The sequence below is a fragment of the Mesoplodon densirostris genome, chromosome 13 (assembly GCF_025265405.1).
Source record: "Mesoplodon densirostris isolate mMesDen1 chromosome 13, mMesDen1 primary haplotype, whole genome shotgun sequence".
Classification (NCBI taxonomy): Eukaryota; Metazoa; Chordata; class Mammalia; order Artiodactyla; family Ziphiidae; genus Mesoplodon; species Mesoplodon densirostris.
Genome location: NC_082673.1, coordinates 59,535,115 through 59,562,478, shown reverse-complemented (window position 1 = coordinate 59,562,478; position 27,364 = coordinate 59,535,115). Strand labels below are relative to the sequence as shown.

The following is a 27,364-nucleotide window of genomic DNA, read 5'->3' as shown; positions in this document are numbered from 1 at the left end:
TTAATCTTAGTGGTCACCCTTAGCTGCAAGGGAGGCTGGGAAATGTATCTTTGAGTTGGGCGTATTGTTGGTGCAAAAGAAATCAGGGCTGGGTTTGCTGTGGATGAAGAACTAAATGCAGATATCAGACAGACAGGGAGCTTTATTAAATATTAGCTTTATTCCCAGTGATGCTGGATTGGAGAATGAGCTTAAATTATGGACAGGATCAGCTAGAATCAGGCATCCTATTACGTTTATTGCTGAAGTCTTCTTTCATGGAAAAGAAAAATACATGCTGCTGGGGCCAGAAATAGAAAGGAGGGTGTCCAGACCTCCATGAACTTTCCCTCACTCAGTCTGAGCAATTCAAGGAGTCACTCCCTTGAGGAGGAGTGAAGGGATGTAGTGAAGGGTAGAAGTCACCTTCCAATAGTCACCTTCTTTTAAGAAGACAAACAGTTTTATTTTACGTGCCCAGGCAGGGATGCTGGGAAGGCGAGAATAACGCTTCTCCTAATAATTGTTACGTACACGTGTGTGTCTCACACACACACACACACACACACACACACAATGTCTTACTATATATTATGACATATTGTGACAGTTGTGTTATATTTTTCCCAACTCCTACGGTTAATGACCTTGTAATATAGATGGTAACCTCTTATGAGAGTTGAGCAAAGGGAGAATTCACGTGTTGAAGTTGTGAAACCCTCATAAAGGAGATGGAGGTGAACTGCTTATAGATTTTAAAGATTTGTAGAGTTGTTTCAGGTTGAGAAGAAGGATGATTCAGGGCAAATAAATAGCACGGGCTGCAGCCCGTGGACTTCCAGCTGCCTTGGAAGCTTGCTGCAGGATTCTTTATAGCGTCCCCCCAACTTCATTGCTGCACAGAAACCAACCAACAAGCTGCTGCCTCCGCCCCATCCCCCAACCCGAGGGTTTTGCCGCAGACTTCCTCGGTGCTCAGCAGGCTCTAGCCCCTCTTCTCGCCTGGTCACCCTTGACTCCTGCGGTCACGCTGATTGGAAACCCATAACAACCCCCCTGCTCACTACACAAGGCTCAGCTCAGGACTGAGTTGACAGCTGATTGTTGCTGCTGATTGCTTTGCTGACAGTGCTTTGTGGCTATTTTGGTTTTTCTCAAGAGTTCCTTAATTAGAGGAAATGACACTGTGTGCTGTCCAGTCAGCCTCTTATCAGACATTATTCCATTTGTAGGATAATCAGGTGACATTTGGGTTTGTTCCTGCCAAGCCGGTTTGAGGACCGTGGCCTGTGGTGCGGTTGGCTTGGCAGAGCAGAAGTCGCTGCCCGGCTCTGAGACAGCATTGCCCCTGGTATGAGGGAGGAGAATTCGGCATCCCAGTGTGGCCTCAGACCCAGGGCTGCACTGGGGCCCCTGTTCAGGAAGCAATGTCCCACTGAAATCTTACGCCTCACAGCAGCCATTGCCCTCATAGGATGCTGACTTTCTTCTCTTTGAAACATGATGTTTCAGGATTCCTTTGATATTTGCCTTTCTGGCCAACATGGAGAGACCCTTTCATTTTTTCCCTGGGAGAAATACAGATATGACCTGAGGATGGCCTCTATTTGGTGAAGTTTTAGAGTGGTTTGCCATGCAGTGTAGTGAGATCTCACTACATTGCTTTAATTGCCAGGAAGAACCGTCTTAAGTTATAAAAATACTAAATTATAAAAGAAGTTTGAAGAGATTTACAACTCTGAAATCCACAGAAGAACTTTTACCAGCTGTTTTTTAAGGCTCTTTTATTGAATGCTTTATTTTAAAGCATTAATAAAGCATTGAATAAATAACTGTGTTTATTTGCATATAAACCATGTGTGAAAGTTTTAAAAATCTATTTGTCCAAGTATGAGTATGGACCCTTCTTTTCTAATTTTTTGTTTTTGGTATTAACTTATTGCAACAAGGATTTATTGAGCCTGCTGATGTGCCCTTGGGCTTAACAAAGCAGCGTGAGACACAGTCCCTCCTGCAAGGAACTTAATTCTAATTAGGGAATCAACATTCTCCAGTGGTCCTTTCTTTATGGTTTCATTGAAGGCATCTTCATGGTTACATGGTTTTTCTCCAAGAGTGTTCAGTGTTAGAGCGGAGAACATAGAATACAGGATTATTCAGGGTTGGGAAGAGGAGAGAACAGAGATATTGAGGGGTCTAGGGAGAGACTGTAATCATCTCATATTGGGCACAGAGGAAGGGAGGCCAAGATGTGTGTGTGGGGTCAGATGGGGGTATCATGAAGATGGAGAAAATGGTTAATGGACATGGTGGGTGGAGGCCAAGGCCAGGAGAACTCCATTAGGTCAATAAGGAAATGGAGAGTGGCTAAGAGACAAGAGAAAGAGAACAAACTGCTACCTGACTGTTTCCTCTGGGTCTATCTTCCTCCTCCACCAAAGGGTAAAAATGGGCCAGGTATGATGTTTCTTTTGTTTCTCCTTCAGCTCCTGGTTCAGCATGTTGCTTATAGCATGTGCTTCCTAAATATTTCCTGAAGAAATTCAGCTCACTCATGGGCTTTCTTCGGAGTCATAGATCAAATTTCTGTCACATATATAGAACTGATTGAGGTAGTCATTGGTTCATGTAAATGGTGAGCTCCAAAGTGACTGCCGATATAATCTGACAGTGGTGTAAATACACACATATATACTAACCACAGTGGAGAGGAAGTCTCCATCATCTGACACTTGCTCAGTACTTCCAGGTAAAGGGAAAGTATCATCTTTAAGGAGACCGTCTGAGGAGACTTCAGAGAGTCCCACATGCTGGATGTGATGCTGCCTTACCCAGAAAGCCAAAAATGCTGTTCCTTTCCATAGGCCAATAGTTCTCCTTTGTCCCTTCATGATTTTGCAGGCTAAGTGCATTTGAAGACCCAAATGAACAACTTAAACTTCTTTCTGATCCCGTTGCTGTTCCCATGCTCAACAGTCAACTTTTTCTCATGTCTGTATTTAGCTGAAGTAATCTTTGTGAAAGTCTTCCACACTTGAAGTCACAGCAAAAGCTAGAGAATAAAATTTACATTTTGGAATAAACGCTAAAACTTGATGATATCATATATATACATATATATATATATATATATATATTTTTTTTTTTGTGGCTCCCTGGGGACCACACCCACTGCGAGTTCTTTGCGAGTGTCTTCCATTCACTTAGTTACCCTAGTGCTGGCCTGGTGCTGGGACACCGTTGAGGCTTACAAGTGTATGTGCCTCTGAAGAGAATGGGTCGTGCGTCCAGTTCAAGCATGCCAGCAGGGCTGTCACGCATATTTTCTTAGGTAGCATTTTCAAGTTCCTTAAGGTGTACGCCAGACACAACAGACTTGACCAGAATCATGCTGTTACCATGGCATCCAAAGAGAGCCCTTAGAAGCTCATCGACTTCTCCAGACAGAGAGGAAGATGGTAAACTGATCTGATAGAACATTTTCTACCTTAGAAGCTGAGAATAGAAACTGTATTTATCTGAAACAGCAAATCTGATTTTCAAAATTTCTCTCCAAGCATAATTTTTTTTTTTTTTTTTGCGGTACGCGGGCCTCTCACTGTTGTGGCCTCTCCCGTTGCGGAGCGCAGGCTCCGGACGCGCAGGCTCAGCGGCCATGGCTCACGGGCCCAGCCGCTCTGCGGCATGTGGGATCTTCCTGGACCGGGGCACGAACCCGCGTCCCCTGCATCAGCAGGCGGACTCTCAACCACTGCGCCACCAGGGAAGCACTCTAAGTATCATTTTTTATAAGACATTTTTGAAGACTGCTCACAGGTTTACATGCGCTAGCACTGACTTAGAGAAGCTTTTCTTTCATCTCTGATCTGGAAGCTTCTCTTTGAATAAACTAGAAATGTTGAATGGCTCTGGCTAAGAAATCCCTTTCAATTTCAGACAAGAGTTGCAGTAACTGAGCCCTGTTTATTCAAGGAGAGTGAAGCCAGAGTGGGTCTGCTGTGAATAAAATGACAGGCCTGCTTTCTTCACAGGTGACGTCTCTCCTCTGGCCCAGTTCTTTGGTGTTAATCTAATTCTCATTAATTGCTAACTCCAAAGCAACAGAGCTTCGATCTTTGAAAGGATTGCCTTTTATAAATGCTTATTGTCTGAAATTTCTGCTTAATGGGAAGACCACTGAACCACTTATTTTTTGGTTTAGAGTTAGTGGGCAGGGACAGTTTAAGTCATTACCTTCTATTGCTTGACATTTTGTATAACACTTTGCAGTGTTCAAAGCACTTTCACATCCATTGTTATTTGAAATTTTTAATAACCCCCGGAAGACAGAAAGACAGATTTTTTTTAATTCCCTTTTTTTTTTTTTTTTTTTTGCGGTACGCGGGCCTCTCACTGTTGTGGCCTCCCCCGTTGTGGAGCACAGGCTCCGGACGTGCAGGCTCAGTGGCCATGGCTCACGGGCCCAGCCACTCCGTGGCATGTGGGATCTTCCCGGACCGGGGCACAAACCCACGTCCCCTGCATTGGCACGCGGACTCTCAACCACTGCGCCACCAGGGAAGCCCCAGATTTTTTTTTTAATTCCCATTTTTTTGAATGAGAGCATTGAGGGTCAGAAAGATTTATGCCTCTCTTAAAATCATTCTTACAAGAGGTAGACCAGGAACTAGAACCTACCTGTCCTATTCCTAATTCCTCTTCAGGTTGCCCTGTCATGATGAGCTAAGTGTGAGGATGGTAAGGGAGAACCTATAACTTGTTTGGCAGTTATCTGCTGAATCGTCTGTCTCCCTGGTCTGACGTTAAGCTCCCTAAAGTGGAGATTATTTTATTCACTGTTAGACCCCCAGCGCCTAGAGCAGTGCCTGGCACATAGTAGATTCTCAATTAACATTTTTGTTGGTGAATAAGCAATAATAATGCCAACATTTTCACCTCTACCCATCCCCTTCTTACACGTTCCAATGGCATAATAAGAATTATATCTAAAATAAGTAGGCAAAGATATGAGCATAGTGGGGAAGTGCAGGTTGTCAATCCATCAAAGTAGTAGATGAAGAACATTCACCTGAGCTATAGAAAAACACAGAAGAAACTGAAAATAGAGCTCCTGCCTTGGGGGAGCTTAAAGCTTAGGGAAACAGGATAACCCATGATGGAAAAGATGAGGAAAATCACTATCCAGCAGTCTGTTTGGTTGGCACTGCTCTTTTGGAAACTCAAAGTTGGGGGAAATAAAAAGGACGCGTACTGCAAAAAAAACCCTTGATCTCAGAGGGAGGAGGAAGTGGAAGGGCTTTACTGTCACTTTCTTTTTTTGGTTCTATAATTACCTGTACCTTTTCAAGTGTTTTTATGCAGGAAACTAAATATGGAGACTGGTCGAGGGATGAATCATTCTAAGTAACTGGAATAGAAGGTGAACTTTGACAAAGCTTTGATTAATTCTTTTCCTTAAATAGTCAAGTAATTATGCTGCAGTTTGGCATTTGTAAACAATTGTTTCCATCCTTATCTCAACCTGAGATAATAGTTTCCAAGTCCTTTAGGGACAGTGATTTTCAAAGTTTAGTTCTCAAGCCACCTGCTTAAATCTCCACTCCTGAAATTCTGATTCAAGAGGTCTGGAGCAGGGTCTGGGAGTCTGCTGTTTTAAAAAATAAACACTTTATTTTGGAATATATTTATAGAAAAGTTGCAAAATAATACAGAAAGTTCCTATATTTCCTTCATCTGGCTTCCCCTAATGTTAACGCCTTACATAAGCAGAATATATTTGTCAAAATTAACCAACTAATATCAATGCGCTAATACTAATTAAGCTACAGACTTTATGCAAATTTCACCAGTTTTTGCACTAATGTCCTTTTTTCTGTTCAGTGCAGGACATCACACTGCATGTAGTCATCATGTCTCCTTAGTCTCTTCCAATCTGTGATAGTTTCTTAGTCTTTCCTCGAATCTGCATTTTTAATAAGCTCCCAGGTGGTTCTCAGACACTAGAACTCAATCGCCATTGCTCTTCCAAAGCCAGGGACAGACCCTGGGCACACCAGACAAGTGCTCAGAAACCAGTGCCTGGGAGACCTCCCCTTGCCTGAGGGGTACCTTGTGCTTTACATCCCAAGTCCTGCTTCTGTCAGTCCAGGACAGAGCCGGAAACAGAAAGCACACTCTGGAAGAGCCTGGAGAGAATTTAGCAAAAGTGCTGTTTATGGAGATGTAGGCAGGGTGAGAGAAACAAATAAAGGATATTAAGGCAACCAGGAGCTTTCAGCAGTGAAAAGCTTCCCCCTCTTTGGGACCAGCCACCAGGTGCAGCAGTAGTCAGGGATGTGTAGTTGGAGAACCAGCCACTGCCAGAACCTAAGACTCCAGTGTTCAGAGGACATGGGTCTTTGTGCTCCTGTGGGTGGCCCCCATTGGCGACACTTAACAAGAAGCCAGAGGGCAGGGAATGGACAATACAGTTGCTGGGCACAGAGGAAGAAGAGAGGGTGGAGAATGGATCTGGAGAATGCATTGAGAGAGGGGTTGAGGTGAGAATAACCAGCCCTGTGTTAAAGTGAAATGCAGGAGAGAGAGTATGATTAGTTAATTGTGCCTGGGTTAAAACATGTGCTCTGCTTATTAATTCATAGCTACAATGTTAGGAGGGGCCCGTAGCTTAATAAAAAAAAAGGGGGGGATCCAACGAAAACATTACATTTAGACTCGAAAACTACAATTGCAACAACTTGTTGCAAATTCAACAAACATTCTTTTGGTGGGTTAATGATAGTAAAAGAACTGTAGCCTCCAGCTAAATAAATAAATACCTAGACTGAAGAAAAAGAACTGCTGTCTGAGATATAGTTTTAGAATTGATAACAGATTTTAAGAGTGTCATATACCACCTTCTACAATTTGGATGAAACAGTGCTTTTATTTATTTTTTCCCTATTTTGTTACTTGATTCTAGTTTTTGAAAGGCAATATCATCACCCATTCTGCAGTATAGTGAATTAAATTCTGGGCACCAAAGAAAAAGACTCAGAAAATGTTCCTTTTCTTTTTGTAGTTGAAAAAGGATAAGAATGGGAAAAAAGCTCATCTGTCCTAAGCATCCATGGGACTTATGGAGAATCACTAGTCTTTAGAATTAGGCTTTCTTGGGGTTTATGCAGTGGAGGCTTTTTTTTTTTTTTTTTGCGGTACACGGGCCTCCCACTGTTGTGGCCCCTCCCGTTGCGGAGCCCAGGCTCCGGACGCACAGGCTCAGCGGCCACGGCTCACAGGCCCAGCCGCTCCGCGGCATGTGGGATCCTCCCGGACCGGGGCACGAACCCGTGTGCCCTGCATCGGCAGGCGGACTCTCAACCACTGCGCCACCAGGGAAGCCCTGGAGGCTTTTTTGATGGTGGGAGTGAGTGGGTGAGATTTTTTCCCTACATTTCAAAAAAAGGAGTAGAAGTTAGCAAGGAGGAATATTAGCTATATTTTGCTGTTTTTGACATTAAGTATGACATTAAATACATCAAGTTTGCCAAAACAGGTTGGTGGAGGTTTGTTTTGCTCATGCACGTTGTTTTCATAGATACTGGTCTTCTTTTTGTGTTTGCTCACTGTCTTCAGTGAGGAAACAAGCACTGCTATATTTATTTTGCAAAGTGGTTGCATTGGGATCTTGGCAGGAAACAATTTACCTCGGAGGGTTTGAATGAAGAGAGTTAGTGAAGGAAGGGACTATTGCAAACCCGTGGGCAGGGTTATGAGAACACACAAGGGGTGTGGTCTAGCCCTCAGGAACTAGCGGCAGCGGGAAGCCGTTGCTATCCCCAGGCCAAAGGGACAAGAGGGACAAATAGTGGAGTCCAGGGAGGGTTGTAACCATGGCGGAAGGGCCACTCGACAGGAGCCGTAGCGGTGAAGGGCCGTAACTGTGGTCAGACACTGAGGTGAAACAGGGAGAGAGTAGGGGAAACAAAACCCCGTTGCTCTCCTCCCAGCCCTCCCGTCTTTGTCTGGTGCCCCCATTAGTCAAACCCAACAGGAAGCCAACAGTATAGGTGACACGGGGGCAGGAGAGGTGGAGTAGGGTTGTGGGTGTTGTAGCAGGGATGGGGAATAGGGAGCAAAATGGTTTGTTGCTATTTGAGCCCCTGAAATGATTACTCGTGACATTACGTTTAGAGGAAATTCAAAGTAGTTGCTTTCAGTTAATGAGCAAATCCGTTTTCTATAGAGCCAGTTTATTGTTTTAAAAACTTGCTACTCCCTTAGCCTGTTCTGAAGTTTTTTAGTGCACAGACCCTGATTTCTCCAGTTTCCTCGGCCTCACTGTGTGGTGAGAAAGGTATTGCCTTTAACATGATGCGAAGCCTGAATTTGACCTCCAGGGGCCCTGAGGGAGGAGGGGGACTGGCATAGCTTGCATTGTTGGTTGCCCCAACTGGCATTTTCAGAGTTAAAAATGGCCATCATAACGTGTGTGCTCTTATTGTTCTAATGAGTTGTTTCTGTTGGAGCTAAATGTAATTACTAAATAATCATCTCCAGTTGTTCATTGATTTTTTTTTTTTTTTTTTTTCTTTTTGCGGTATGCGGGCCTCTCACTGTTGTGGCCTCTCCCGTTGCGGAGCACAGGCTCCGGATGCGCAGGCCCAGCGGCCATGGCTCACGGGCCCAGCCGCTCCGCGGCATACGGGATCCTCCCAGACCGGGGCACGAACCCGTATCCCCTGCATCGGCAGGCGGACTCTCAACCACTGCGCCACCAGGGAGGCCCTGTTCATTGATTTTTTGGTGCATGATTATTTAATGAAAACAGACCCAGATGACCAAGAGGTAGAGAGGCCTGCTTCTGGGAAAGCATTCACTCTAGCCCAGTACCTTCAGTTGCAGATTATTTGAAAATGAAAACAAAGCAACAAAACCATCTTAAATGCTTCTGGCACCTTTAACAAAACCTGGCTCCAGGATCATTTAAGAACTTCTGCTGTGAGTCTCAGAGAAACAGAGCTGAAAATAGATTGGTTGCAGCAATTTCAGCGAAGGGATCCGAAAATGTTTTCTTCAGCTGCGGGTTTTTAGTGAGTGATGAATCGGCAGTGCCCAGAAGATTGCATTCTTGGGAAAAGAGATTCATATTTGATCTTCCTATCTCTCTGAAATACTTTATATCGAATCTTAAATATGATGCAGTGGAGGCTGTCAGTCTCCTATTTGCTGAGATGTTTTCTTCCTATTTAATTAACCCCACTTTTCCTTTCCATATTTGTGATGGATTCTTGGGCAAAGCTACCTTCACATAAAAGGCTCTGGAAAAAATAAAATAAAAACATGCTCTTTAAAGGTATTATTTATTTATTTATGTCATTTAGTTAGTTTTCACTGTTATTCGTCTCGACTGTATTTCCTTTTTCCCTAGTTTGGAAAAATGTCTGGTCTGGCTTTGTCTTCAGTCATATTGGCTGCTCTCTTTAAATCACAAAAATGTTAAAGTAAAAAAGTAAAAAAAAAAAAAAAAAAGGATCATAAGCTATTCATTCTAGTGGTCAGTTGGCTTAAATTTCAAGAGTCATTGACTCTTATAGCTTAAATTAGTTTTATTGCGATTTTGAGCAAAGCTAGAGAAAAAAAATCTGTGTATCATGCCTTATGAAGGAATGTCATGGTTTTGAGTAGCTAGGATCAATGAGGTGCTTATAGTTAGTGACTCTACGTGGATACAAAGATCTTTTCACCCTTATTGATCTGACCTCTTCACGGTGTTAGAGCAGTAGGTAGTGGTTAATGCAATGCCATACCTTTGCTTTAACCTAAGAACCCGAACCCCATGATAATAGGCGTTAGCCCTGATGAAAAGATCATCTCTGTCCTTGGCAGCTATTCCTGTCTGCATCAGGATCATTTTCCACATCGCTGTGGTGCTAAACATTGATGCATCTTTACCTCCGGTGCCCTCCACACTCCCTCACGTTCACTTAGTCATCACGGTCATCTCTTCTAGCTCTGCAAGATAGATTTGTTTTCTTTCCCACTGTTACCCCCATAGGCAAGGACCTTCCTAATGGTCTGGTTATTGAGATACCCTCCCACAAGCCTGCCTGCTCACAGGATTTCTTTACTTTTGCTACATGAGTTTCCTAGACTCTCATATTTATCAGGATCTGCCTCCACTCAAAAGCTCAGCCAGTTATTACTGACAGAGTAAAATCCCTGTCAGTAGCCAATGAATACGTTTCTGTGAGCAACCGCTGTGAGCAAGACCCTCTGCTAGGTGCTGTGGGAACACAGACCATGTCCACTTCCTTGTTTACCTCATGTGTCCTCAATTAGTTTATCATTTCCAGTAGAGCATGAATTATACTTGATGTGTATAAGTGCACAGCAACAAGACTGTTTTTTTTTAACTTAAAAAATTTTTTTTTTATTTTTTGACCATGCTGCACAGCATGTGGGATCTTAGTTCCCCGACCAGGGTTCGAACCCGTGACCCCTGCATTGAAAGCTCGGAGTCTTAACCACTGCACTGCTAGGCAAGTCCAAGACTGGTTTTTTTTTTTTTTTTTTTTTTTTTTTTTGTGGTACGCGGGCCTCTCACTGCTGTGGCCTCTCCTGTTGCGGAGCACAGGCTCCGGACGCGCAGGCTCAGCGGCTATGGCTCATGGGCCCAGCCGCTCCGCGGCATGTGGGATCTTCCTGGACCGGGGCACGAACCCGCGTCCCCTGCATCGGCAGGCGGACTCCCAACCACTGCGCCACCAGGGAAGCCCCCAAGACTGGTTTTTAATCAGTGTTCCTGATTACATATTTTTAGTTGAGATTTCTCTTTAAGGTATATAGCTTGGAAAATTATATACATAGTCTCCTCAAGGCTGCTTGATGTAGTTCTTAATATTTTTGAAACTCTCTATTTAGAATTATCTTCAGAACTCATAAGTTACAAAAGCAAAAGAGTCTCATTACCCCATTCTTTTGTTCAAGATGCAATTTATTAAATGCCTGCTTAGTCCCAGGTGCTGCTCCAAGGCCTTGGCACACCAACATGTGTTAAAGCCCACCAGACAAGACTCCCAGGACACACCACCGTCAGACAAGCTTAAGTTTATTAGCTGGCTGCAGTAAGGGAGAGCACACATCGTGGAGAATTGTGGGGCATTTCAACAGGTGGAAGTTAGGGAAGAACATCTATAGAGTTTGCAGGACTGGAGTTAGTCCGAGGATGGCTTTGGCAAAGATCGGCCAGAATTTGTAATGTAGGAAGTTGCTGAAACAGTCTGTGGTCTTATCTTTGGGGCACATAACAGTGTGGAGTTACTGTTAGGTTAGTTTGTCTGTGGTCTTGCTTACAATACCATGCATCTGAATGAGCTGGTGTTGAGTCTGAACTTAGTTTGTCTCGCATGTCATGGTTTGGTACAATTTTTCTATTTTGTGCATTATAATACAGTTTTGCAAGTTATGGTTTCTGTTTCAATTTTCAGTTTCCCCCTAACAGCCTAGTTGCCAGTGAACAGGTTTTCCCTTTATCAGAAGAATAATGACACAGTTCCTGTCCTCCAGGAGTTTGCAGTCTAGGTTATTAAAATTTGATATGTGCCATAATAGAGATACAAATAAGGTGCTATGGAGTTCAGAAGAAACAACTGTTTAAAAAAAAAAACTACTGTTCTGTTGATATCATATACAAGGCTCTACATACATTATATACTAGGCAAATTACATATACGTATTATTTTATTTAATCCTCAACAGTCGTACAGAGTTGATGCTATTTTTTTTACCTTCGTTTTAAAGTCAAGAAATTGAGATGCAAAGAGGTTAAATAACCCACCAAAAATCCTCCAGCTAGGAGACAATAGATCTAGGACTTTATTAAATATTTGTAGGGTACTGCTCTAGGTGCTTTATATAATCTCCAAAACAGACCTTTGAGGTACCTACTATGCTTTATTCTATCTCACTGTTGAGGAAACTGAGACATGGGGAAGTGATGTAACTCATCTAAGATCACAGAGCTCGTGGCCACATTGTAGGGGCAGGATTCAGACCCAGGCAGCCTGGCTCCGTGGTCCATGCACATCACCAGCTGGGCTGCTGCTTCTCTTGAGGCCTGTCATTGGACCCTCATGTCTGTGTTCTTACCCTCTGTGCTGTTCTGCCTCATTGGCAGAGGAGAAGCATCACAGAAGGGTTGAATGTGGGCTGGGGCATAGTGGATAATTAGGATATTTCCAGAGGGATCAGGGAGAAAGACTGTACTATTCCATTCAGGAGGAATAGCGGGTGCCGAGTCCTGAGAGCAGGAGGTGAGGCTTGAGAACTCTAGTGTGTAGGATGGGAGCAGTGGCAGCCAGTAGAACTGGACATGTTGTATTGGGACCAGATTGGAGCTTCACAGTTGCCCCTCACTTTTGACTGGAAGGATGCTCCTCTTCTTGACACTGTGCTTGCCTCTGAATGATCCTTCTGGTCATAATGCATCCCCAAAGGAAAGAGGCTTGTCATCACCACAGATATTCCTGCTGGAGGCCATTCCAAAGGAGAAGTTCCAGAAACATGTTAAGCAAAGGAAGCTTCAGGGAAAAAATGCCGCCTAGAGATATTCTTAAGGTGATTGCTTTGGAGAGCATAATGAACATTTGAATATCTATGTCCTTGTAAATTAAAGAAAAAATGTGTCACCACTTTCAATCAATACACACAGAGTCTTGAATAGCAACTTTTATTTATGGAGTTCTGGAAGCTGACATGCATCTAATCTTTACATCAATCCCATTAGATAGATACTGTTCGCGTCCCAGATGTATAGATGAGGAAACCGAGGCTAAGAAGACTCTTGGGGTTTTTTGGCAAGTCACACAGTGGGAGGTGGTAGAGCCAAGATTTGGGCTCAGTTGGACTGACTGCAGAGCCCATTCGTTCTGTCACGCGTCCTCCAGAAGTCTGTCCTTTCAGCTGTGAAAGTGCAGATTGTCCCCAATGCAACAGGCAGCCGAACGGCATGGAGAACTGGTAGTCAGGAGAGGGAAGGATTGTGGTGGGACGAGGAGGACAGGACTTGCTGGAGCTTCATCCACGCCTCCCCCACTCTGTGTCAGCCCCGCTTCTCTTTGCATGCGTCACTGGAATTCACTGGTTTAAAATAGTATCCTCACCCAGTGTTACTTCTTGGACAGCAAGAGGGAGTCCAAAAAGCTAAGGCCTGAAATTCTCATCTTTCCTGGGCAGTGAAATTGCTTCAGATTTGCTGGGACATGGGCCTATCAGCCGATTAGCAGATACATTTGTGTTGACCTTTCTATTATCAACCTACTGGTTTGCTTATTTAACTAATTACATGTGCCCTTGTTAGGAGCTGTGGGCACAGAAAGATCTTTGTTGACTCTGGACAAGTGATGCTCTTTGTTAATTCTGGATATGGCTCCCCATTTCACAGCATCAGGGGAAAGGTGGTGGCAGCAGCTAATGATCCCTGGACTGCACGTTCTGGAGATGAGGGAGTGGTTTAGGCTTTTTTTCCCTATAGAGTATGCTTGTGGATTAATTGCATAAACTGGTCGATTTAATCTAAGGATGACCTGGTCCCTTCCTTGCCTGGCCAGGTGGTGTGTACAGAGAGCCTGAGCTGTAGTTAGGCACCCTGGGTCTGAGTCTTGATGTCTTGGCTTATATTGGGTAAGTTACTTAAACTTTCTGCACCTCAGTTTCTTCATTTCTAAAATGGAAATAATAAGAGTACCTACCTCATAGGGTTATTCTGAAGATTAAGCAAGAAAATCTTTGAAAATTGCTTGGCACATTACTTAGTACATAGTAAAGACCCAGTAAATGAGAAGAACAGCAAATAGCACTTGTTCTGTGTCAGGCCTGGGCATGAGCTGTGCACCACACAGCTCCCAGGGGCATCTTCCTCATGGACAACCCTGGGAATGTCACCCAGAAGGTGTGCAATGCAGTGGCCTTGTGCCAGGAACCACTCTGAGTGCTTCATGTATTTTAACTCTTTAATCCTTACAACAATCCTTTTTTTTTACATCTTTATTGGAGTATAATTGCTTTACAATGGTATGTTAGTTTCTGCTTTATAACAAAGTGAATCAGCTGCACATATAGATATATCCCCATATCTCCTCCCTCTTGCGTCTCCCTCCCACCCTCCCTATCCCACACCTCTAGGTGGACACAAAGCACCGAGCTGATCTCGCTGTGCTATGCAGCTGCTTCCCACTAGCTATCTGTTTTACATTTAGTAGTATATATAAGTCCATGCCACTCTCTCACTTCGTCCCAGCTTACCCTTCCCCCCCCATGTCCTCAAGTCCATTCTCTACGTCTGCGTCTTTATTCCTGTCCTGCCCCTAGGTTCATCAGAGCCATTTTTTTTAGATTCCATATATATGTGTTAGCATACGGTATTTATTTTTCCCTTTCTGCCTTACTTCACTCTGTATGACAGACTCTAGGTCCATCCACCTCACTACAAATAACTCAGTTTCGTTTCTTTTTATGGCTGAGTAATATTCCATTGTATATATGTACCACATCTTCTTTATCCATTCATCTGTTGATGGACACTTAGACAACAATCCATTATTAATCCTGCTTACAACTTAGACACAGCTATTAGTTACCTTGCCCAGATTCAGCCAGCTGGTAAGTGGCATGGCTGGGATGTTGGCCATTTGTTTTATTATAGTATAGAGTCTTTCCTGTCAATCACAAAGTAGAGGGAAGATCTCCATGATAGATTGATGTTCTTTATCAACCTGCATTCATTGTCCTTATATGTTTTAATATATTGTAATATTTGTTGAAGCAGTTTACATTTTCAGCCTTTATAGTTAATACATATATTTTAGCTTAATAATGGAAATTCATGAATTCACTTGACTTTGGGAAAAGGTGACACACCTTGCCTTATCATAATTGAGCTCTTTGTGATTAGGGTCAAGAGGGAAGGAGGAAGCGAGAAGAGAAAGAACAAGCCCACTGAACATTTGAATAACAGCAGCACTTCTGTCGGCCCTTCCATCAGGGCATCACCGCCCACACTCTTTGCTCAGATGGCTTTGCCTCTCACATGACCTACATGGTATGAGCATCTTGCCGCATAGAGCTTTAATAATGTGCTTTTCATCCAACATGGCCGATAAATGAAGCCGGCTAGTTCAGCTGGTGCTCAACCAAAGATTCACTCCAGCGCAAGAACCAAAACTAGCTGTGCTGAAATTTTTGACAAGCAGCATGGCAAGGCCCCAGAGAGACACGTTCCTGAGGGATTTTCAAGGGGACTGCCTCTTCAAGAGACCCTTTTTGCCCTGGATGGTGGACAGTGAGCAGTTGGGAGGAGCATGGCCAGGGTTTTAATTGCATTGCCTGTGCCTTCTGAAATGGTTCTGGGCCTTCCCTGGCTCTTGCCTTCTCCACAGACACCCTATAAATAGCACCTCCAGATTTGTTCCATTCTCCTTTGTTTTCTCCTATTCTCCACCTGCGTCTCCCCTTTACCTAGATCCTTTGCATTGGGTGGTTGGCCAGACTCTTTCTTGCCCTGTTTCCTCAGCCCTGTCTTTTCTGTCTGTTGCCTTCCTTGGCCCTCCCTGAACTCCTCTGGATCCCCGCTGCCTTGGGGGAGAACTCAGGCACGTGAGTTAGTACTATTTATGTGAAGTAGATAACTTTTGCAAACTTCTGCATGTTTCAAAATTGTTATTTTCTCCTGAAATTTTTTTGGAGTGGCTAAAATCGGATTTCAAGGTTAGGGTTTCTGTATTAGTGGGATTACAATGGAGATGGATCAATGTTGACTCCCTTTCTTCTCAAATTCCCATCCTGCATGAAGCTGTAAGGGTCTCAGCCTCACGGGAACAAGCAGCCTTGGTAGTTTTTCCAGGAGAGGTGAGGGGCACCTGATAATTTATTGTGTTTGTGACAAGTCTGTGTCACTGTGTGGTTTCTCCGACTTGTCACACTGAGGCTACTCAGGACACCATCAGAATTAGAGAAGATGAATCTTTTCTATAAAAATAGCACATTGTCTATACGATGTCAGGCAAAAGAAGATGATTCAGCGTGCCCTTTGCCACTCTTAAAAAAACCCCAACAAAATATGTCTTCCTTTCTACTTAAAACCAAAATAAACTACTTCCTACTACTGTCATTCACAGAGCTAAATTAAAACCATACCAGGATGGAGAGAGAGAATATTTTCATCCAAGACAGAGAAAATCAAAATGGCATGGTTGGCAGTTGGATGAGGGCCTGGCCCACAGTGGGTTGTTAGAGAATGTTAGCTTATCTGCTATTTGCTGAGGGGACTTTGGTTCTCAGATTACATTTATGGTGTCTGCTTTTGAAATGGTATTTGGAGGCGGTGTTTAGGAGAATAGAACAGGGCAGGCTGAAAGAATATGGCTTAGAAATAAGAATACAAAGTCTGAATTGCGCCTATTTCTTCATTTTTTTTTTTCTACGATTGATTTGAAATCTTTCCGATCAAATCAAGGGAGAATGTTGCCTCCTCTTCCCTGACTTACTGGAAGCTAGCTTAGCTGTCTCCTCTGTCTCCCCACACTTCCTCTCTCAAGGCACACATCCCATTTTATGAGAATTAACTGTTCTGTGCATCTTTTGCAGCTTGGGACTGTGACAGTCTGTGCTCCCAATGGTGTCTGACACATTGTCGGTGCTTATTTGTGTAATGAAGGAATGAAGGAATGAATGTTGTTAACATGTTATGTTTCTCTCCTTTTCTGCAAGTTCCTTAAATAAAAACCCAGGTCTGATTCTACAGATTATGCGGCAGAGATCACACAGGTTCTCAGTAAGAGCATTGTTCCCAGGATTCTACTTACTGTTCCAGGCATGCTGGGACTGTTATTTAAAGAAATGGGGGGCTTCCCTGGTGGTGCAGTGGTTGAGAGTCTGCCTGCAGATGCAGGGGACACGGGTTCGAGCCCCGGTCCGGGAAGATCCCACATGCCACGGAGCGGCTAGGCCCGTGAGCCATGGCCGCTGAGCCTGCGCGTCTGGAGCCTGTGCTCCGCAACGGGAGAGGCCACAACAGTGAGAGGCCCACGTACCGCAAAAAAAAAAAAAAAAAAAAAAAAAAAGAAATGGGTTATCAAAGGCTTTATTAACCCTCCGAATCCAATAGAGGATGTGAAACTTAAAAAGCTTCAAAACCAGAAGAATAAATGCAAAACTTTTATTTGTTATTCTTATACTAGAACTAAGGAGAATAAGAGGGGCCAGGCCCCAGATCTCTTCAAACTGGTGGGCAGTTGCAGTACTAGGTTAATTGGATGAGGGTTAATCTCCTAAAGTCATTTCGTCTGAGGAAAATAAAGGAGTTCTGAAAGCCTGGAGAAGCCTGGGTTAGCCAGAAAGCATCAGCAAACAGGCTACAGCCCATAATTCTAAGGGCAGTGATCTTTTCTGTGTCCTTAAGCTGGAAGCGGACAGCTCCAGGATCAGCATCAGTATTCTGGGTTTTTAAGAAATTTTCCCAAGTTTCAACATTATCATTTTAAACAAAGTTGTACCATTCTATTAAATCAGTGCACTTTATTTCGGTTAGTTGGTTGGTTGGTTCCTTTTTTTTTACTGTTATAAATAATGTTGCCATGAGCATCTTCTGTGTACAGCATTTCTTTTTTTCTCCTTTAGGATGAATTAGTACCCCATGGAGGGGGATAAATGTTTTTATGGCTCTGGATACCTATTGCCAAAATATTTTTTAAAGGCCTCTAGTGAATACATGGAGGGAATGTTTTAGCTTCTTTTTAAAGCTGTGTGCTCTGCTCAGTGATGTTTACCATTTTGTGATAATCTGTTCTTGTAAATCTGAAGCCATGTACTGCAAATTGTTCTGTCTCTCTAACTTGCTCTGGGCCCATATGAAATTGAGGCTCAGTCTCAGTACAGCCTCACATCCAAGGGAACAATGTCCCATAGTCCAAAGCAATTACAAAAAAAATTAATTCCTATCTTTATCATAACTCTTAAAGAACATGAAATGAACATGAAGTTCTTAAATCTACCTTTTCTCTTCTTTTCAATTCTATTTCATGCCACAGTTGCTTGAAACTTCCTCTCTCTTCATATTGCCATCTCATTTCTAAATGGCTTCTCTGTTACTTTTCTGCTGACACGTATTGTCTAGCTCATACACTTAACCATCTTCCCCCAAGCCCACACACCTGACCCATGACCCTTTTTCCTACATAGAACCTCCCCCCGGGAAATAGAGTTTGAATGCTCTCTAGTGGATTTTCTCACACCCAGACTCAGACAGTGCAACAAGGGAAAACCCTGGAGCTGACCTGACAAGCAGGAGGGGATAGGGGAAGACCATCTGTAGTCACATATTAATAATTTTGCCCCTCTCCCAGATAATAATAACAGCTAATGTTTATGTGTTTACTAGGCACTAAGTCCCTTGCATGTATTGTCACTGATTCCTAATAACAACCTTATGAATTAACTAAAAATATCAATTTCATGTTTTAGATCAAGACACTGAACTAGAAAATGTTTTAAGTAACTCTCCCAACGTCACACAGGAAGTGACAGAGCTGGGGTTTCAACTAGGCAGTTGGCTTTAGAGGATGGGTTCTTAACTACTGTATACCATTATACTCCTTAAATTTCTATTTTGACATATGTGTTGACAAGTATGTATATCCCAGATATAGATATAGCTATAGATAAATAACTTTTCCTTATTTAATCAAAATATAGAGCCAGAACTTGAAAACAAAGTGGAGTACTCATTTCTCATGGGTTACTTTTTTAAATTAAAAATTACTCGGGGACTTTGTTCTGCTGTCTGTGTCAGCCTACCTGTCTGATCTTATTAATCTGGGCCATGGAGTTGCCTTTATTACTTCTTGTTATGAGAAAGACCTGTTTTGACAAGGTCAGTGGAAAGATTTAATCCATCTTAGAATCTGGAAGGTAAATCTGGTAAAAAGGATTTGCTAGTATACTAACAAGGAGTGATTGCTGAGCCTCTTAAAGAAAAGGGTTTGTAATTTAAGCTGCTTTTTATCAATTTCTCAAGTAAATGCACACATTTACTTGAGAAATGTCCTGGGTTCTGGGTTTGTTTTTAATGCATCGGCTTTCATCTTTTATATTTTTCTTTTGGCTATGCCAATTACTTGGTCTGGTTCACTGTTTTCATCCCAGAGACACTGTATGATGCAGTGCTCAGATAAGAATCCCCTTTTCCTTTGGAGAAATTGCTTGCAAGTTAGATACATGAATGCATCTTTCTCAGTCAGAGGAGTAAAAAAGTGGATTTTTTTTTTTCTTGAGAAGAAAATGTCTAGCAATTGGGGTCACTCTTCACAGTCAAAATTGACTTTAAAAAGATCATTTAAATGTTCAATTTGAAATACTGCCTATAGGCAGCTCTTCAAAGAGGAGTGCTTATTGAGAAAAGGCAGTAGTCCTCCAGTTTTCTGTAGTGGAAAGAATGCTAGAACAGGAGTCAGGAGAAATTAGGTCAAGGCCAGTTCTGCGGATAATCAGCTGCTTTGGGACTTATTACTTATCCTCTCTGAGTCTCACTGTCTTCATCTGTAAATTGAAGGTTTACACTAAATAATTTCTACACCTTTCTTCATACATAATAAACAGAAGATAAATTTCCCTGGGCAGGTCTGACATAGGCAGCCACCTCCTCATTTGAGTGTCCCTCAATCCCTCCCCCACCAAATACTTAACCAACCCCAGCTGGCTGGCTCAGGCTCAGAATTGCCCAATTAAAGCTTCATTCCTTAAGAGTAGTTACTGGTTAAAATAAAAGTATTACTAGATGGAACTTTGCAGGCTATTTGCCATATTATTTAGTTCGTTGAACTAATCTAATAAGCAGTAATTGAACACATAAGATATTCAAGATGCTGAGTGGGGCTGTGGGTATGTTTGGAGTGATGGAGAGGAATGTAAAGATGAATAACATACGGTCCTGCACTTGAAGGACCCATAATGAGTGGTGGAGAATGGGAAGATCTGCATAAATATCAGATGAGCCCCGTGGATTGTGAGTGCCCTAAGAGTTCAGATGGAGAGAGGGATTTCTGTCAGCTGCAGTGGTCAGGGAATTTTTTTAAAAATTGAGATTAGTCTTGAATATGGCTTTGAAAGACAGTTGGCTGATAAAAAAGACATAGGTAAGGGGCTATGGCTGGGCATGAATCAAAGCTTAGAGGTGAGAATAACCAAGGCAGATTGGGAAGTATAGTTCAATATACAAGGGGAAGCTATGATACCATAAAAGATAGACAAAGAAAATTAGATTTAATGCAGTAAGTAAAAGGGAGTGCTCATTTGTTTTTTTTTTTTTTTTTGCGGTATGCGGGCCTCTCACTGTTGTGGCCTCCCCCGTTGCGGAGCACAGGCTCCGGACGCGCAGGCTCCGGACGCGCAGGCTCAGCGGCCATGGCTCACGGGCCCAGCCGCTCCGCGGCATATGGGATCCTCCCAGACCGGGGCACGAACCCGTATCCCCTGCATCGGCAGGCGGACTCTCAACCACTTGCGCCACCAGGGAGGCCCCTCATTTGTTTTTGAACAAGAAAGTGACATGCTGCTGGGTGAATTTCAGGAACTTCATGCGATGGAGTGTGCAGAATAATTTTCAGGAAAAAAACACGCCCTAAGGCTTCAGAGCTTCAACCCTCACCCCTTGAATGTTATTGAATGAGTGTTTTTGGAAGTTGATCTGATGTCCTTCTAGGAAGAAGGGTTGACTGTAAATAATCTTGCCAGCAAAAGTAAGCAGCTTGGGAAGAAAAAGGAAGTATTGCGAGGGTTTTTAAAGTGAATGGGCAGAGATAGGCGTGCCTACTCACGTCTGGCTCTCCAGTCCCAGCATCATTAGCATTCATCCTCTTTCCTCTTCCATTTTTTATAGCCCTTAAAAATGAGTAAAATGTCAAGTGTAAAAGGTCACGGGTACCTTTTCTGGGGGTCATATTTGGGTTCTCATGGTTTTAAAAAATGTAGAAGCTATAGAACCTGCCTTCTCTCTTATTTTTCTGTCCTCTCACTAGATGAAGACATATTTAATAGGTTCCATATTGGAATTACTAGTAAAAGTTTTAGAGTCTAAGCTTCTGTTCTGATATTGCTGCGTAACAAATCACCCCAAAACCAAGGGGCACAGCAATCACTTATATGCCTCACGAATCTCTAATCAGAGCTGGGCTGGGTGGGAAGGCTCATCTCTGCTCCACATGGTATCAGCTGGGACAGGTCAACTGGAGGACCCACTGCCATGATGGCACCCTCTCATGGCTGGCAAGTTGGCTCTGGTTTTTGGCTGGGGGCTTGAGGTGAGGGGCTTGCCAGAAGGCTGGGATGGGGAACCCTGGTTCCTTTTCACATGGGCCTCTCCATGGGTGCTTGGCTTCCATGTGGCTTGGTGGCTGAGTTCCACAAGTGAAGATCCTGAATGAGAAAAAGAGGTGGGGTGGGGGAGAGAGAGAGAGAGAGAGAGAGAGAGCAAGAGCGAGCGCCAGACAGAAGTTCTATTGCTCTTTTGATCTAAATTTTCAAGTTACCAGCACAGCTTCCACCACATTTTATTTGGTGGATGTGAGTAAGCCATCCCAAATTCAAGAGGTAGGGAATTTGACTCCACCTCTAGATGGGAGAAATATCACAGAATTTGCCAACAAGTTTTAAAGCCACCGCAGCATCCATAGGATTCTCTGCCCCAACCCTGCTGCCTGGCCAGTTCATCTTCCTCTCTCTTTAATTGTATCTTTAAATGTTCATAGGAGTGGGCCTCCCTGGTGGCGCAAGTGGTTAAGAGTCCGCCTGCCGATGCAGGGGATACGGGTTCGTGCCCCGGTCTGGGAGGATCCCATGTGCCGCGGAGCGGCTGGGCCCGTGAGCCATGGCCGCTGGGCCTGCGCATCCGGAGCCTGCGCATCCGGAGCCTGTGCTCTGCAACGGGAGGGGCCACGACAGTGAGAGGCCCACATACCGCAAAAAGAAAAATAAAAAATAAAAAATAAATGTTCATAGGAGTGAACCTGGGATACCGTCTAGGACAGGGCCAGATAGGTCACGTTTGTGAGTGAAGCAGGGTATGGGGATGGTGATGTAAAGGGGAGAATTTTCCTCACCTAAAGGAGACAGACCCAACCTCCCAAGCCACCACTCTGGAACTTCTGGCTAGATGGAGAAGCAGAAGTAAACTTCACCTTGTCCCACTAGACTCTTTTTTATTGTTGTTCAGTTAATCTTCCTGATTATTTTTTAAGGACAGGACAGTGGGTGATATAATCTATATGGGTCAGGAGTGGAAACATGCTTTTAGAGGATGTCCTTCATCCTTGAAGCTGGTGTTTAAATGACAGTTCTTAGCGAGGGGCAGGATGCTGGATTAAAGGGAGCATGGGACTGACCTTGTTTAGATATTTTATGCTCTAATAGAGTAGATAGTCTGTGGATAGGCCCTTCAGCTACATCCATGTCCCTGACTCTGGTGTCTGCTGTCACATGTTACTTAGAAAGCTGGTATTCCAGCCCCCAAAGTGTGTGGGATGCCTGAGCTCTCAGCACAGATGAGAAGCTGAGCTGCAAAGACCTGATCTGAGATGATGGTGGAAACTCTCTGGGTGGAGTTGTCTTAGGGAGTCACAGATTCAGTCATAAAATGCCGTTCTCTGTGATTTGAAAAAGTGGTGGTTTTTCAGCACTCCTTTATCCTTGTTCTTAAACGGAAGAGACGTGGCTGTATTCTCTTCAGATGGGTTCTGCATGGCTAAAGTTACACTTGATAGCTTCTGGCTTGCCTTTAATTTCAAATATGGGAGAGAGAGGATGTTATTTGGAGAGTCCTTTAAGCCCTTTCCACTGATGGAAAGATGCTTCAGTGCTTGTTGGTCTCCGAGGTTTCCAAGAGTTGTTTTTGAGTCAGTTAGAAATAGCTGAACAATTTTGGTATTATTAAATTGCAAACTCCTTTCACTTAAGAGCTCCAACATTTATTAGTCAGCTGTCCTATAGAACAAATTTTTCACTCTTATTCTTAAAAGTCTTGCCCATTTCTTCTATAAATAACACTATCTGATGTCATAATGATATATTTTATTATACTGACATTTATTAAAACTATCTATGTCATGGAACCATATGCTGGAAGAGGGCTACGTCTATACCCTTGGTTTTGGAAGCAGAAGTTTGTTGTATTGGATGCAGAGCCTGGGATGGTGGTAGATGATGTTTTAATTAAGCAGAGATTTTTCCTTCTTTTGGGTGTTTTTTTTTGCATTAAAACCTTTAGAAAGGTTAAAGACTTAGAGAACTGTCCAAAGAATGAGTTGTTTTTATAAACAACGTATAGCTAGTTGGTTTCTTTCCTCTCTCCTGGTTTCTTAGGTGCTCATGGCTTGTTGAATCCTCAGGTGGAGGCATTTCTGGAGAATGCTAGATTAAAATAGTGCTGCAGAGTCCGGCAGGAAACAGAGGCACACTCAAGCAGGAAGTTCAGGAGAGTTTAAGGAAAGATCTATTTACAAAAGTGTAGGCAGGTTAAGGGAAACCAAAAAAGGACAATGAAAGCACCCTGAGGGGCCGTCACCACTCCTGGGCCTGAGGGGCCAGAGGAAGGGAACGAACTTCCGGTGGGAGAGGCCACTGGATGGAGCTGTGCCTGGAGCAGAGGAACATATCCGCCCGCCAGGACAAGACTGAACAGTAAACCCTCCGGCCTCTTCCTTCTTCTCACCTGCCAAGGCCTTCCATTGCAGACCCCAGCCCGAAGCCAGGGAGATGGCAGGAAGCCCGGTGCTGCGTTCCATAAAATGTAGCCTTCCGGGGTTCTGAGCAGGGTAAAGCATAGAGAGTGGACTTGAAGGGGCCAATGGAGAGTAGCCATCACAGCAGGTAAACACGACCCTACAGTTTTGGTTTGTTAGCTGTTTTTTTCACAAAAACAAGCTCATCTGGTGGGCCTAGTTGCATGATGAATTTCATACAAGTTTCCCTCTAATAGGAAGGTGAAAATTCAGATGTATAAAATCCCCCCCCCCCCCCGCAATTTCATTAGCCTGGGGACAAAAGGAATTGGAAGCTTTCCATTTCTGGTTTTCTTCAGGCCACGGTGTGGAGGTGGAGTTCTGCGGGTCGATAGCAGAGGTGGGCTAAGGTATTTGGAACTAAACTTTCTTAAAGAAAAGGAGATCCTGGTTCTGGACTAGGGCAGTGAACCCTTGGCAGAGCCTCTGAGAGGGCCAGGGGTAGGGATGAGGAGAAAACATGCCCATCAATTAGATTTGCAAACCCCTCACTGCCTGGTGGCAGAGGGACAGGACCTCAGAGGCAGGGGAACTTCTGTGGTAAATGTGCTCAGAAGGGAGAACAAGTTCCAAGAAGTGTTTAGCCTCTGTCTCAGAAGTGTATTTATTTGGTAGCCTCTGGCCATTTGGGGGTTTAGAACCATTCCCACCATGCTTTATTTTTCTTTTAAAAATAGAATTGTCTAACTCTGCATACCCACGGGGTCATGTCTTTCAGTGTGGAAGCAGCCGGAAATAGAAGGGAAGACAGCTCTTTAGTAAGTTTCCAACATATGCTAATTTATGTGATGTCATGGAAAATCCATTACATGAAAACAGTATGTGTGGGCTTCCCTGGTGGTGCAGTGGTTGAGCGTCCGCCTGCCGATGCAGGGGATGCGGATTCGTGCCCCCGTCTGGGAAGATCCACATGCCGCAGAGCGGCTGGGCCCGTGAGCCATGGCCGCTGAGCCTGCGCGTCCGGAGCCTGTGCTCCGCAACGGGAGAGGTCACAGCAGTGAGAGGCCCGCGTACCGCAAAAAAAAAAAAAAAAAAAAAAAAAAGCAGTATGTGCAATTTTTTACGTATAAGAAATCAGAGGGATTTTCAAGGCTATAACCTTTTACAAGAAGCCTAACTGCATGCACATTGGCTCTCAACATATAAAGTGGGTCTGTGGTATTTTCCATTGAATCTGCTCCAATCTCAAAAGTATCAGAAGGACTTGGTATAAGGCAAGCTCATGGTGCTTGCTCAAAAGCAGCATCTTGGGGGAGATTTCAGCTTCTGAGGCTTTGGCTCCTTCGCCAAGGGAAAGTTCACATCCAAAATATGGATGTGAACTGCCCTCCGATACTGGAAATTCGTATAACTCAAAGGCTGCATTTAGAAAAAGGAATGATCACTTAAATAGGTTATGGAAGGAGCCACATTCAACAAGTGTATCCATGTAAAGACCCAAAGGGGCTGAAAAATTCCTACAGTCATTCAGTTTGATAGGCACCTTAATTTGTTAATTGATCTGTTTGTTTGTTTGTGGTCTGAGTTGGTGATCTACCTCTTTTCCAGATGGATAGCCAGTTGTCTCAACATCATTTATGGAGGAGTCAATTTTTTCCCTATTGATTTTATTTATTTATTTATTTATTTATTTATTTATGACCATGCCACACACCCAGCATACAGGATCTTATTTCCCTGATCAGGGATCAAACCCGTGCCCCCTGCAGTGGAAGTGTGGAGTCCTAACCACTGGACCACCAGGGAATTCCCTGTTATTGGTCTTGAATTCTAATATTCACAGAGGCAACCTCTGTGTGGGAGAATAAATCAGTAGTGTTCATTGCACTTGTTTAATTCAACCATGAGAAAAATTAAGCCTTTCATAAGTGGCTGATTTTCTGGATGACAGTTTCTGCTGCAGAACCATTCCTTTTATTTTGTGATGGAAAGAAAGGTTTAAAATGTTTTCAATTAAAAGTTTCATTCTTTTTTTTCCCCTTCTCTAAAAATATGCTGTGGAAGAATACTGTTTTAATTGGAAGAAATATTTAGCTCAATACAACTAAAATGTAACTGAGTATAATCAGAAAATGAAATAATCAGGATCAGACATCTGAAAGAACCCACAACGTTTCTTTTTCTTTTTTTTTTTTTTTTTTTTTTTTTGCGGTATGCGGGCCTCTCACTGTTGTGGCCTCTCCCGTTGCGGAGCACAGGCTCCGGACGCGCAGGCCCAGCGGCCATGGCTCACGGGCCCAGCCGCTCCGCGGCATATGGGATCCTCCCAGACCGGGGCACGAACCCGCATCCCCTGCATCGGCAGGCGGACTCTCAACCACTGCGCCACCAGGGAGGCCCACACAACGTTTCTTGTATGAATGCACACAAGAAATTTACCTTGAGACCTGCAGTTTTACAGGGTAGGCACTGAGGAGTCTTGGTAATAAGCCAACAGGCTGGGCATTTGCTATGTGCAAGGCACAAGACTTGTTCTGTAAATATAAGATGAGATTATTGCCTTCCAGAAGCTATTTTCTAATTACAGAGATAAAATCCATGAAAACTAATTGATATACAAGAAATAGGTAACTGTTCAATAGAAACAGTGCCACAAAGCTGTGCATGCTTATCTCCCAGATAAATGGTACAAGTAATAAGTGTCTTATTCAGAAAAGGGAGAGACGATTATGGAAAGGCCTGGAGCGACTTGGAGATGGAACTTGAGTTGTGTTTTTCAGGAAAGCTGTGAATTGATAGACTTAGAAAGGCCTTGGCATTGAAGGAGGAAATCATGAAATAATAGAGCATAAAATGGACAAGGATTTCATGGTCATGTAATCTGGACCGTACTTGAACACCACCAGTGAGTCACAGCCTTCATGGGTAACCTGCTCTATTTTTGCTTAGCATTAGTCATCAGAAAGTGCTTCTGTTTGGTCACAGGTGAAATCTGTATCTCTTCCCCATTCTAACTCTTTAACTTCCATTCTAGTTCTTGCAGAGAACTCTGAATCCCTCTTCCATATGAGAGCCTTGAAGTATTAAAGAGTATTTTATGTTCCCTAGGTCTTCCCCCTGCCCAGTACTTTCAGCTGTTTCTCATTTTTCATCGTTTTCAGATACTTTGCCATCTTGGTCACTTTTCTCTACGCATCTTGAGACCCTTCCTTTACCAGTACTTCTGTCTCCTGTAAAGCACGGATCTAATCATTCCACTGTTGAAAAGCTTCAGTGGCTCTCAAGTCCCCATGGAATGAATGCAGGCTCCTGTTTCCCCTTCTGTAAAATGCCACCTTAACCAGAAGATACTGTATGATGCAGCATCTGATGTGTCCGCACCTCTACTTTTCCTGGGAGTGGACTTGGCTAGGCCCAGTCAGGTTCCTGGTGCAGGCAAGGATGGAGGGGAGTGAGGTCTTGTCATTGTGGTATTTATTTTTCCTGTGGTGAAGGAGCAAAGCCATTGCCTGTGAGCTGTAAGTAGTGCACTTCTGTTGTCCTGGTATTACATACGCCTTCCAGGGATGCCAAGGCTGATGTGGAATTGCCAGGCCTTCCTTTTGCTCTGGCCTCAGCCCAGTGCAGTGTCTTTCTCC

The 27,364-nt window shown here is 43.6% G+C and overlaps 1 protein-coding gene across 2 annotated transcripts in view; it reads left to right on the top strand.

The window, feature by feature from the left end:
* The window catches only part of NCALD (neurocalcin delta), a 291,637-nt gene that overhangs the window by 5,781 nt on the left and 258,492 nt on the right, over positions 1-27,364 (top strand). The window contains exon 1 of one of the 2 annotated variants that reach the window (XM_060116024.1): positions 13,611-13,641. The exons of the other annotated variant lie outside the window; for it this stretch is intronic. The gene's annotated coding sequence lies outside the window, so the exon portion shown is untranslated. Of the gene's footprint in view, positions 1-13,610; positions 13,642-27,364 lie in introns of those variants that run through there. 2 annotated transcript variants of the gene reach the window in all.